Source organism: Tympanuchus pallidicinctus, unplaced genomic scaffold (genome assembly GCF_026119805.1).
Source record: "Tympanuchus pallidicinctus isolate F22 unplaced genomic scaffold, pur_lepc_1.0 scaffold2, whole genome shotgun sequence".
Classification (NCBI taxonomy): domain Eukaryota; kingdom Metazoa; phylum Chordata; class Aves; order Galliformes; family Phasianidae; genus Tympanuchus; species Tympanuchus pallidicinctus.
In genome coordinates, this window is record NW_026294721.1 from 37,019,496 (window position 1) to 37,032,849 (window position 13,354).

At 38.2% G+C, this 13,354-nt stretch overlaps 1 long non-coding RNA gene across 1 annotated transcript; it reads right to left on the bottom strand.

Annotated features, from left to right (window-relative positions):
• Positions 1-828: 828 nt before the first annotated feature.
• Positions 829-12,730, bottom strand: LOC128080448 (uncharacterized). Its single transcript, XR_008206683.1, has 3 exons — positions 12,523-12,730; positions 7,322-7,422; positions 829-6,071 (listed from the first exon to the last, which is right to left on the bottom strand). It is a non-coding gene; the product is annotated as an uncharacterized LOC128080448 (long non-coding RNA).
• Between the last annotated feature and the right edge of the window lie 624 nt (positions 12,731-13,354).

Below are 13,354 nucleotides of genomic sequence, written 5' to 3' on the forward strand. Positions count from 1 at the left end.
AAGAATATTTGCACACATTTCTCAGATTATTTCAAAAATCATGCAAGAGAATTTTTAGAAGTTTATTTAAAAATAAAATTGCATTTATACTTAACTAATAAAAACTCCATATATCCAAGCAGGCATGAGGAGATATCTTCTCAGTTATTTCACTATGAATCAGTTTGGAATATATTTTTGTTTAAATCTCAGACAGAGGAAAAGTAGGGAAAATGTGTTGGCAGGAAGCTGCCAACTGCATCTTAGATACGTGCATTTAAGGTAGCTATCACTGTTTGCCCCTTTTATGTCTGTAGTAGTGTGCTTACTCTTTGTGTGACATCTTTGTCTATTACTGTGAAGTGTGGCTTAAAAAGGGTATGTGAGAAGCAGAAATGGGTAGCATAGATTGCTCTTGATCTGGGAAATTGGTGGCTGCCTAGAACACAAAGAGGAATTTTTTACCATGCCACTTGAGGGACTGCAAAAGACATTAATTTTAAAAGTAGACCAAAGTAATTACCACTACATTTATGTTAGAGGTTAACATTAGCGTTATTTCCTCTATTGCTCAGTTTTACAGAATGTTATGCCCCACTGCTTTTATTAGATCCCAGCAATGGATGAAATAAGTGTTATTAACCTCTAACACTTGAAAAAATTAGTGTTAAGAAAAACAGAAACAAAGTTGGGCAGTTACTTTCTCTGTTAGTTGGGAAACGTGCAGTAAAATTTTGCAAATTTAATAGTTATTTCATAATGTATCCAAACTAAAAAAACCAAACCAAACAAACAAACAAAAAAACAAATCAAGTGAAACAAAGTAAGAACAGAAGTCAGTAAAATGCTTGAAGTTTTTTTTTTTAAGTCGCTGAAATTTTACATTAAATTGAACAATAGAATAATTTTACTGAGTGGAAGATGATTACAATTAAAGCAAATCGACTCCAAGTCTTAATTTAAAATGTCAATCAACTATATTTCTTTGACATCATATTTGAGAGTCAGAAACATTTTAAATGCTTTACTTTGTGGTTGCATTTGGGAGCTCAAAGAATGCTAGTTAAAACAACTCTAAGATCCAAGTGCTTAGCATAAGACAAGGAGTGGTTACAGCACTGTCATAAATAAGACATAAAGCGGTCTTATCCTCAGCACAGAATGAGTAAAAGTGCATGTCCTACCATCATAAGAGAAATCTGAGGAGATGAAATCACAAGAAATATGTTTTGATACACTGGGATGTGAATTCCCAAGGTTGTGTCCTAGGCAGGTCACAAACCTCTTGTATTTATGACCATGGATGCACAGCTCTCTTTATACTCCTCATCTACTGAATTTGAATGGTAGTGTTACCATGCTGTTCTGAAGTGAACTGAATTTATAAAAAAGTAGAGAAATTGAAGATTAACATTGTTTGAGTTCAAATGTCTGGTTAAACTCTGCTTTCGTCCATCTGAGTTAAGTCTGTACTTAAGTGCTCTTTGAAATACCATTTCTTTCATTATGTTTTTTCATTTCTTAATACGAATATTTGACACAGTGGCATGAGTAACAATGATGAGGAATGAAAATGATTTTGAGGAAAGATAAAGGTATTCTAAGGCAACAAGCTTTGTCAGAAAGAAATACAAGAGAACAGGCGTACCAGAGAATTTTAATTTATTAAATACGTACATGCACACCAAACAACTTCTAATTACTGATGTTTTTGTAAAAGCTGATATATCTGCCTTCACAGTACTCAACAGATTTGGGAAATTGAAGCAATGATCTCATTGGTCCTTCCTGTTTCTAACTGTACCAAGATAAATATTTTATTCCATATTGGATGTTTTTAAAAGGATTGTAACTAATTGCTAGTGATAAGGATATGTGTTATTACTTGAAACAAAACATCTACAGTAGGAGAAAAAAGAAATGCTTTTAAAGGTGAATTTAAAGGATTCTGTAAGACTCTTGCAGTGCAGTTTCCATAGGGAGCTATTATAGTAGAGAGCACTCCCTTGAGATGTGATTTCTATAAACATATATTACTACCTTTCTTTACTGTTGCTGAAGTTCTGAGTGTAAATATTCCTGCTTTCTAAGCACCTAGAATATTCAGTGACCATACTAATTTACTTTAAGGACATTCTGTTTTTGCTTACTTTGCTAACTATCTCCTCAATTGCTTAATGGAATATTTTAAGCTAACAAATTACCCTTCAACATTTCTGTCTGGAAGCTCAGTCAGTATCCAAAACAAGCTAGTCATTAATGAACACTTCCTTGAACAAAAGAAAGGAAGGCAGCAGATCTGAATTGTAGCCCTTGTTTGGTTGCCTTATTCTAAACACATTAGTACACTGTATTTCCCCACTTATATAGGCTTTTGTATGGTGAGCATGTGACTGTTTAAATGTCCCAGCAGGGCACCAAGGGACTGCAAAGAGGGAAAAAAAAAAAAAAAAAGAAAAACAAAAAAAGAAAAAAGAGAAGAAAGAAAAAGAAAATAAAATTGTTTGGAACAATTTGCATTAGTTCAAGGGCAATGTTAAGCATTTTACAGCTGGTTTATTGCTATTCTTGTGCTGTTTAAGCTGTCTTTCATGTCAAAAGTCCTTTCCTGCTTACAAATCATCAGGAAGAATTGTGGCCACCACGCTGTTCGCCTAAGCTCCTCCAGGGGTTCTGGCCCTTTGATCACAGATATCGTTTGCAATCGAGTTAAAAATAGGGGGCTGCTGAGATAAGCCGAGGCTCTGACAGGAGACCAGCTTTCCCTTTTCTTTTGGACTTTGTTCGCCCCTTCCCTAGTATGGGAACATGTAATCTTGGCACAGAAGGAGTAGTATTATGGCTTTGGGAGATATTTGAAGGAGCTAGGGAGGTCGGTAAAGAGCTCAGCCCCTTAACTGTGCAGCCCAGCTTTGCAAGGTTCCTGGGTTCAAAGGCAGGCTTGTAAGCCAGAGCTTCAGTACATAAAATTAACGAACGTAGGCTTGCATCCATCTTTGAGGCAGATTCAACACAGTGCCAAAACATTAGCTTTTCCCAGCTCTCTTTACTAAGGAGTCTTTCTAAGCCTGAAAATCTCTTCCCCAATAATTCCATTAAAATTGTCAGAGAATTTCATGTGTGTTAAAGCTGATAGAGAATTCTGATTGACACTGGTGGGCATTAGGTGAAGTCTGAAGTAAACGGTTCCGTTGTTGGGGGAAATCTCCAGAACGGTGCATATACTTTTCTGCTGTAAGTGGAGAGACAATAAGTTTTGTTTGCTGATGTCTATGTGCAGTCTGAAGAAGAAAGAAGTGTGCTACAAGTGAGGTTAATTATGTGCCCAAAATATAAATTAACTGCATTTTCATGTCATTGTCATTTGTGATTACACAAACACCTTCTTCTGCAAAAAATCCAGTTTTGTGATGCAGAGGGAAGACTTCATTTCAAACTGAAAAATTTTGTCCTTAGAAAAATAAAAATCCAAATAACACAAGATGCAGTCCGTGCAGAGATTGCCCAGGCACCATACAGGCTACCTTTATTAGTATTATTTGTTTAATGGTATTGCTTAGGAACCTGGGTCATGAACCAGAGGCCTGTTGGATTAGATGCGAAACCAGTAAAACGAATAATGAAAAACCGGTTTCTGCAGGCCTTTTGTAACCAGCAGCAGAAGTACAGGGAGAGGCAGACCAGCTGTCACAGCACATCAGCAGCTTATGTTTTTAGCAGTCCCTCATGGTTGGTTCAGAGGGGATTTGAATGTGGATGCAGGGGTAGCTTTACAACCAGTTTTTGCGAGACATGCAGCTCGTATTTCATTTGATAGAGAAGGGGGAGCCAGAAGATACATAGAAAATTGTAACGTTGTTATAGCTAGGATGTTTAAAGGATATCAGAGAGGAAAGATTAGAAGGGAGAAGCAGATTTTATTAGTAGGATAGACTTATTTGGGGGGAAAAACCTCACAAGATCTTAAAAAGTACTTCTGTGCCTGAAAGATTTCTTTTCCTAACATAGCATACCATAAGAGAAAATATAACTACCCATAAAGCTTTTCTTGTTTATAGAGAGAACTTGCATAGCCTATGTGATCATGCTTAACTTTGGCTTCACTTATGCACTGATGAGTGATGTAAGATAGCTTCTTGTTGTCTAGAAAATCACTGGAAGTTCTTGCCCCTCCTAATAAATATGGATGGCGGTCATTAACTCTGTGTTTTGTGCTAAGCGCAGTACTGTACTGATCTGACACTAATGCCATACGTACAAAATATTTTATGAAATCAGGAAAAGGTGAAGTTGGAGAGGAAATAAATCAGACTTGAATTTTATGTGGAGATTAACTGTTACAGAGCTGTCTTAGTGTCTGCAAGATTAACAGGTCAGAACTTCTAGCGCTGAGTTTTACATTTGCGAGCATTTTAGACATATAAATAATACTGGCAGTAAAAAAAATCACTGGAAACTTTGTGAGCAAAAGTTGCTTTTAGTCTTTTCCTTGTTTTAGTAACATTCTTCTTCAGTAACATAAGTTTATTTTATTTTATTTCATTTTTTTCTGGATACTTCTACTGGTATACGTCTTGAAAGAAAAATAATCAAATGGCTCATTTTTCTCTGAAAAAGCATATACCTTTTCTCCAAGGTGTTACAAGTGTTCACTGAAATATAACTATCTATACAAAAAATCAGAACCTTTCTAATATTTTTTCTGAATATCACTGATAACAAGAAATATTGCTGTTATTATCTCGGATTCACTAGTTACTTTGGCCCAGCACATAAGCTCTGCTGTATTTTGTGCATTCTCTGTCACACTGTAGACTGTTGAAATGTTCCATATCCTCTATAAAGCTCATTTTCTCTACCACTTTTCTTCTTTTAAGTAGATTGACTAATACTGACCACAAAGCCCACCTCAAAGGTCTCATCAGCATGTGTTGTGAAAAAAAAAAAAGCAAATCCATAATAATAGCTACTACAAATTGACAGAAGAAAGAAATTCTGTGTTTCCCAACAAAATTCCTGAGTGAAAAGGACCAAACGTGCTCTGACATACAGACATCTCACTTGGGAAAGGAAATTAATCAGAGTCCTAAGAGCAGAACCAGTGCAACTATCACAAAGGTGAAATAGCAACATTAGGAGGATTAAGATAACTGTTTTTCATAAGCTAAGTACAGTCATGGCCGAAAAAGATAAGGCATGGTGAAGTAGGAATCCAGGAGAGGGGTGGCCTGGTTGGCCGTGTGTTTGGCTGAAAAGGAAAAGAAGCAACATGACCATGTGTACATCTCTAAATCTTTGAACTTATACTCAGCTGCTTTCAGAGACAACGGAGAAAAGTGGGAACTTCGACTATAGGACAGGGTAGTTGGTGATAAAGTGAATGTGTTGACCTGTTTTCAAGGTCAAGTGAACCACATTTTAAAAATTCCCATCTCTTCTTTTACAGCTTTTACAACTTGGCTGTAGATATGGCAATATAGTATCTAACACTACATGCCCTGAACTTCAGTAACCTACACTAGAGGATTGAGGTCTCACCTCCTTCTGTAGCTGTAACACAAGAAATAGGCTTATGTATAGTTTCCTTCCAGTGGAAAACTAAGGCATCTCCATTTTTTTTCTCTGGTTGTTTCTTCTGAGGAATGGAGAGCCTATTCTTGGCCCAAGGAAAAAGGCAGGCCAGAAGGCTGCCAACTGCCAAGAAATTCTTGCCTCATTGACTGACCCTTTATGGATTGGTATGTGATGTGCAGCACAGCAGCTTGCTTGGAGTCACCATCTCTGGAGGTGTTCAAGAAAAGGGTAGATATCATGCTGAGCGACTTGATCTAGAGCGGTCACAGGCATAGGTACACGGCTGGACTCTGTGATTTTAATGGTCTTTCTAACCTAGATGATTTTGTGATTGATTCTATGATTACTTAGGAGTGCATTGGCTGACTGAGCAATGGGGACAGGGAACACAGAAAAGGCATGGGAAAGCTTACTTCTGCAAAGCAACAAATATCCTTCTCTTGGGCAGCATTGTGCACTCTGAGCTTGCTTCTGCTATGCCTAGTTTCTGAACAGATTGTTTTTTATTTGGCATAAAACTAAAAGAAAAGTACAGAACTTATTAATATTTCTCCCATGCGGAAAAAGCAAAGCATTTGTTTAATACCATATGTAAAATGTATAATTAATATTCAGAGGAAAAAATACTTATTTCTCTTTAATGCAAAACCTAATACAGTAAGTGCTAATAGCTAGTATAGTCTGTATTGATGATGACAGAATACTTATCAGATTCAATTCTTACATGGTTCATGCTAATTATACTACTTATTTGCTAGTTAGAGATGAGACTTTTCTGCAACTTCTCATAGTGTGTCTATTGCAGTTTATATTAGGAAGCTACTTAACTGTGTGATGTTAAATTGTCATGGTTGCTTATTTTTGAGCCAAATGCTTGCAAAATTACTATGCTTCTGAGACAATATTTGGGAATCTGTTATATATTTATATATTTATATATTTATATATAATATTTGGGAATCTGCTTCTATACCTACCTTCTGGAGTCCAATATGGGAGAAAGACTCTTCATCAGTCAGGAAGCTTAAATTCACCTAGAAAATAAGCTATGTACTGTGTCTGTATTTGGAAGAGTTGATATTTCACGTGGCCTTGAATTTAAGACATTCATAATTTTAAACAGAATTATGTGGCTAAGGAAAGTGTAATTTCCAGTGTGGTCCTGTAATAGCTAATGTGTAGGCTTGACCTGCCACATATGTAGACTTTTGAGATCGTAAAAGTAATGTGAGATTTTATGTAGGAAGCCCTCTTTGAGAAGAGATATAAACTCTGTGCTTGAGCCTCACCATTTAGAACAACAGTTAAAAACAAAACGAGCAGCTTTTTGATAAGACAAGCTTCCCTCCTTCCCTGCTTTTAGAAAGCATTGCTTGAAGTTGTTCTTGCTTGTAACTTAGTGGTTAGAAGCAGTACCTTCCACAAAATGGCTTCTCTAACACAACTGAAAACACCAGTTCCTGAAATATTGCCTTTTGTATATGCATTTCTTCCCTGTTTTTACTTACTGAGTTTCTAACTTATTGAAAAGTTGCATGTAGTGACATCTGTGGCAGAAATGCCTTTTACATATGGGATATGTTGCATAACAGCAACATCCAGCATTGTTTTAAATTTTTTTTTCTGATGATCTGTGCCTCAGGAAGGGAAGATAGAGGAGGAACAGAAAATACCTTTGAAGAGAATGGAAAATCCATTTGCACAGATGTCTGGAAAATGGGTTTCCTCCCAAGCTGTTGTAATACTTTTGAAGAAATCATTATGTTACCTTTTAATCCCCTAGTGCCAGCAGTTGCCTGTGTGACCAGACAGCAGTGCTCTGTGTCTGACAATCTTTCCTCAGTGTCCACATGCTAATTGGATTTGTTCCTGCAGAAAAGCACACTTGCGCACATAAACAGAAGCATTTTTTTCATTTTCACATTTTGACAGAGATTAAGAACTGCAGGTATTAACAGGACCTGTCAAACCATATGGAACACCATTCCTTTTTTTGGCATTGTGTATATCCTGTCCCTATAGAAAGGAAGTACTACTGCAAGAATGTTGGCATCTGCATTGCTTGCTATAGCCCGTGTGCTGAAACAGTGGTATACTCAGACTTATTTCACCTTTTTGCTGCACATTACAAATCAAACATTATTCCAGCATTCTTTGTGCATCTACCTTGATATTCTTTCACTTATATACATGAAAGGTAGAAATCTGCGTTCGGTTGCATTACTCTTCCTTACATCAAATATGGTGCTATACACATGCGCACACGGCACATGGTGCTGTATCACACATGAAGTTACAAGCTCTTCTGTCCACAGAATACCTAATTTCCACTCATTAGTTCCATCAACTTCACCATTGTATCCCAGGGAAAAGAAACTGCAATCAGCTGCCTGTAAAAGAAACTCTTCTTATGCTGGCTGATGCCTTGTTCCATTTTAGTGACACTGCTGGGTGCACACAGAATAGTTCTGTGGTTTTAACTGCATTTTCTTATGTTAAGCTTTTCTTATTTATTAGAGTGATAGATTATCTCATGCTCTAAATACTGCTATCAGTTGTTGACAGCCAGGCCTCCATCCTATTAGTCAAGTAGATAGTTGAGCTATCATTACAAATATAGAGGTAATACTGTGTAGTCAGAATGATGCCCATGTAAACAATACTGCCTTTGTACTCAATACTGAGGCACAAAGCTATGCCACTCCTTCAGTAACAAGGCTCTGCTTTAATTGCTAGCAAAATCTGGAAAAGTTCTTGTTAAGGATGTCTCTTCATATAAAACACTTTATTGGGCACCCTTGGGTAGGAAGTGGTGAGCCAGACTGATTGCTTAAGCCTCAGACACTGAAATTGTAATTGTGTGCATTGGTGACCCTGGGATTTGAATTAGAGAAAAAAAATCACTCTGTTTTTAAGATCATATTGCTGTTAAGATTTTTTTAAAGGGGGCTATATTCCAGTTGTGAGGATGCTCCCCTTTCTTCCCCCTTTCTTCCCGCTTTCTTCTTTTTGTACAATTCCTTTGCAAGAGTGATGCAGATGTTATCTGAGCCTTGTTTACTCTGCCACAGACAAAGATGATATGCCCAAAGTCAGCTAAGTAACCTCTCAAAGCCACTTAAACCTGCTCACTTAAGCCGTGAGCAGACACATGATAATTGGCTTTCTCCTGGTAGTAAGTAGAGCTATGTTAAATGTGGGCCTGAGGGGAACCTCTGTTTTGGGTTGTAGTTTATTATAAGGTGAGGAAATTACTGGACACCTCCAGCTGCCATTAATCAGCCGTGGAGCCTGACTGGAGCCAAGCGAGAGGCCTGTGGGTGGATGCCGCTGAATGGCAGGGAAATACAACGAGACAGAGACAAATGTTTTCCAGCCTAGCAGCACTAAACTCTGCCCTTTCACAGTCCTTAACATGCATGTTCAAATTGATTTAGTCTGTTTACCCCCTCAGCCTAACCATCTATTTCCATCCAAGACTGACAGGTTTATGTGTTGCTACCATGTTATTATGTGTGGCTGTGCAGCCAGTAGCTATAGTGTTTCAGAAGGGCTCACTTCCAGACATAAAGAAGAGGGAGGCGGGGAGCTTCAGTCACTTAATTCCCTTTTACAGGGTGCAAAACATGTTGAGCATGACACCGATTCTCTCTCTCTTTCTTTCCTTCCTTCCTTTCTCCCCCCGTCCCTCCCCCTTTTATTTATTTATTCATTTATTTATTGATTTTGGGTCAGCACACACCATGAAAAAGCCTTAAATAAACTTGCATGCTTGAGAAGCACATCTGTCAGGTGATGTAAGTGTCTGGCATGCTTCCCTTCCTGTTTAGCTTACAAACATGCTGTTCAGTTCCTCCATGGCTCTGCTGTGCTGGCAGAGGCTGCTGGCAGAGGCTCAGCAGGAAGGAGCGCAGGTAGCAGTGCCCTGAGATGCTCTGCACTCTTGGCTCCTGCCCCACTGCCCAACTGGAAGCTCAGCCTGCTGGGGTGCCAGCAGTACAGAACTCATTCTTTGTGAGACTTCAAAACATGGGAATGTGGGGAATTAATGGGAAGCATTGTTGGGTTATTTTGCATTTTTTGAGGAAGAAAGCATCAGCTCACTATCTGAAATTCTAATTTCAGAGAGTTTGACTCCCCTAGCCCTTCCCGTGACTTGCACCACATTTTGGGAGCTGGAGGTCTCAGCATGATAAAAGTATAGAGGGAGGGACAGGATGTGGCTCGTTTTATCCACCGATGGCTTAGGTTGGAAGGGACCTTAAAGATCATCTTGTTCAAAACACTTGCTGTTGGCAGGTTGCTGCCCACCAGATCAGGTTGCCCAGGGCCCTGTTCAACCTGGCTTTGAATGTCTGCAGGAATGGGACATCCACAACCACTCCAGACAGCCTGTGTCAGTGCCTCACTGCCCTCTGAGTAAAAAATCTCTTCCTAACATCTAACCTCCATCTCCCTTCTTTTAGATTAAAGCCATTCCTCATTGTCCTGTCTTCTGACTTTGTACAAGTCTGTCTCCCTAATGCTTGTAAACTCCCTTTAAGTATTGGAAATCCGTGATGAGGTCTTCTCTGAACACTTTCTTCTCCAAGCTAAACAAGCCAAAATCCCTCAACTTTTTTTTCTCTGATCATCTTTGTAGCCCTCTTTTGAACCCATCCTACCAGCTTCACATCCTTCTTGTGCTGGAGGCCCCAGGACTGGACACAGTACTCCAGATGGGGCCTTACAAGGGGCCCTTACAGAATGATCTTTATTTTGCCAACTTCCTGATTGGCTCAAACGCAGAAAGCTAAGCAAGACCCAAAGAGAAAGATGTGGCAGACAGGCAGGGAATTTTGAGAATCCCAACGATTACATTTGCCCTCTGGGGATCACTTGCATCTGCCTTATGAATTCCAAGTTCAGAGTTTTAGGGTGCTCAGCTGGTTTTCTCTTCTAGTTTTGAAGGGCTATTTTTGCTCCTTTTCTGATCTCTTTTCTTCCAGAACAGCCTATACCCAAATTAACAATCAATTGTATAATTTTAAGAATCACAGGATCATTAAGGCTGTAAAAGACCTCCAAGATCATCTAGTCCAACCATCCACCGGCCACCAATATTGCCCACTAAACTGTGTCTCTCAGTGCCATACCTCCATGCTTCTTGAGCATCTCCTGGAGCAGTGACTCTACCAACTCTCTTGGCATCCTCTTCAAGTGCATCACCACCCTTTCTGAGAAGAAATTTTTCCTAATATCCAACCTGACATGTCTCCCTCAGCCCCCATGCAATTTAAGCCCATTACCTCTTGTCCTGTTGAGAGCCTAAGGTAACGCCTCTTTCCATCTTTTTTGGATATGCACATACGTAAAATATGTGATAACTCAGAGCAATTGCATCAAAGTTACCCTGCAATTGTAACATCTGGCAGAAGGCTGCCAGTCAATGAAGATGTTTTGGTTTCCCTTTGCTTTGTCCAACTTCATAACTTTGTTATGATTCTGTTGAGTCATAACAAGTTTAGAAACTGAAAATGAAGGCAGAAAGTACTTCACATAATCAAAATGCTGATTTCTGAGCTGTTACTGATATATGTACATCATCCTGCATGCCAGCGTACAGGCAGGCAGATCCCCTGCATTCTGTTTCACACTGAAACAATCTGCAGAAATGCTGCAGTATCTTCAGGACAGTTGTCAAGTTTTAAATAATTTAGCAACCTAGTGCAATAAACAGAACAATTGTAATCCACAGTGCTGCATGTCCCTTGTGGTAGTCCTGTCTCTGTTGGAGAGAAAAGATGTGTTAGAACATCCTAGAAAACAGCTTTCACAAGCAGGTGATCTTGCCTGACATGGTCTTGGACACTTTTTAGGGGTAATTTTCACCTAGAGAGACTTTGCTGACATTCACATTGGGTAATGTCATTGTACTCTGTAAATGAACATTATAAAGAGCTAAAAATAAAGTCATGGCCTTACAAAATAAAAACATTGTCTTTTTAAAATGGTAACTGACTGCTGAGTTCATATGAATCCTATTTAAAAGAATGAATATCTTATAACAGCGTTGACATCATTTCATAACAGCTGATATGATATGGATGTACTCCTACAAGACTTTCTCACTAAAAACGGTCTCCTTTTTAATATAAATAGTACTTTGTTTCAGCATTTTGCACTAGGAAAGCTAATCATGTGAGTAATTCACCCTAAACCTTGCATTTTCAATAATAAATCAGTTTTTTTAAAATTTTAGTTACTGTATTTATATTACTACATAATTAAGGCATTGAAATCAAATTGAAAATGTTGTCCTTTTTTGAGGATGGCAGAGAAGGAAGGGCAGGTGCTGACAAGGAAGTACTGTGGCAAAAAAAAAACAACAAACAAAAAACCCTATTTTGATGGGAACTGACATTTTCCAAACCATGTTTGTCTACTTTTCTTAAAATGACATTTTTTAATCTGTTCACCATTCTCTGTTCACCACTTCCATTTGTGAAGAACCCCTCTTCTAAAGTGGCTTTTCCCACATATTCCTTGCTTGTACTCATATTCTATCTGTGGATGACACGATCACTGTTTACAACACCTGGCTGTGAAGTTCTGGAGAAAAATATTTCATAAGAGGGTGATGTGGTCTATGAAAGCCACTGTCAAGTCTCTAATGCCATAAACACTGATGAGTAAGTCAGGAAGAGCTTAGAGGTCAGAGTGTTGTTAGTTTCTGTCCTAGCACAGAAACCTCTGCTTTTGCAAAACCAGCTCTTTGTGGCTAGCTCTGAAAATTCTCAGTCATTCCCCACCTTCTTAATGGCCAGTTTAGTGAGGCTTTTTGTGTGCCAGTACAGTCATCAGCTCTTAGTCCTTCCTCAGATTGCACAGACACAGTGACCAGTCCCTTCCTGGATCCCTTGGGTGTTTCAAATTAATGGGCTCTATTTTCTGATTTTTCCCTGGCTGCCCTTTGCAGCTTCTACTTACTGGTCAGTCTTGTCTCCAACATGGCTGCATTCTCCAAAATCCGAGAGATGTCCTTGAGTTTTACCTCTGCTATAATGTTGTATTTTTATATGTCAGTGTAAAAAAAAAAAAAAATTAGAAGTCAAACTTCATTTTCTGATTTTCAGATTGTTAACGTTATGAGATCCTAAACTCAAAAGCTTATATTTAAGTCCATTCATCTTTCCATTGACACCTGCATTGAAAAAAAAACAAAAAACAAAAACCTTAAGAAAGTCCAATAATGAGGAAGAAGTTAAAAATAAAATAATACACTTCTACTGAGATTTTTGGTAGTTTGTGCTAGAGTCTTGATTAGAAAAGCAGGAAAAGGGAAAACAAAATCTCAGCATTTGTGAAATAGTTTCAGTCTTATATTTAAAATCAGAAAGGCAAACTGTATGAGTCTGTTGATGAGTAATTTCTATTGAATGGTCTGTTTTCATGCTTTATATGTCTTGGGAGCTTCTGTGATTTCAAGGAAATCCATCTTCAATGATGTGCCAGTCTTTAACAGCGAGACGACAGCTGTATATTTAATTTATGTTGTATACTTGAACATAAACAAAATATGTTAAAAAAAAAAAAAAAAAAAAAAGAAAAATTTGGAGCTATTGGCATCATCCAAATCTTATCTGTAATAAAAATAATTGCCAATTTATATATTTATTTAATAGGGTAAAGTTTCCATTATTCTGTTAATCTTATGACATAAAGGAATCCTTGCCATTTTGTTATTTAACTGTTTTCCAATACTTGATGAGGAAGTGGGATGAGTAACCGGGTTGGGGAGCTATGAGTGAGCTGAGTTAAA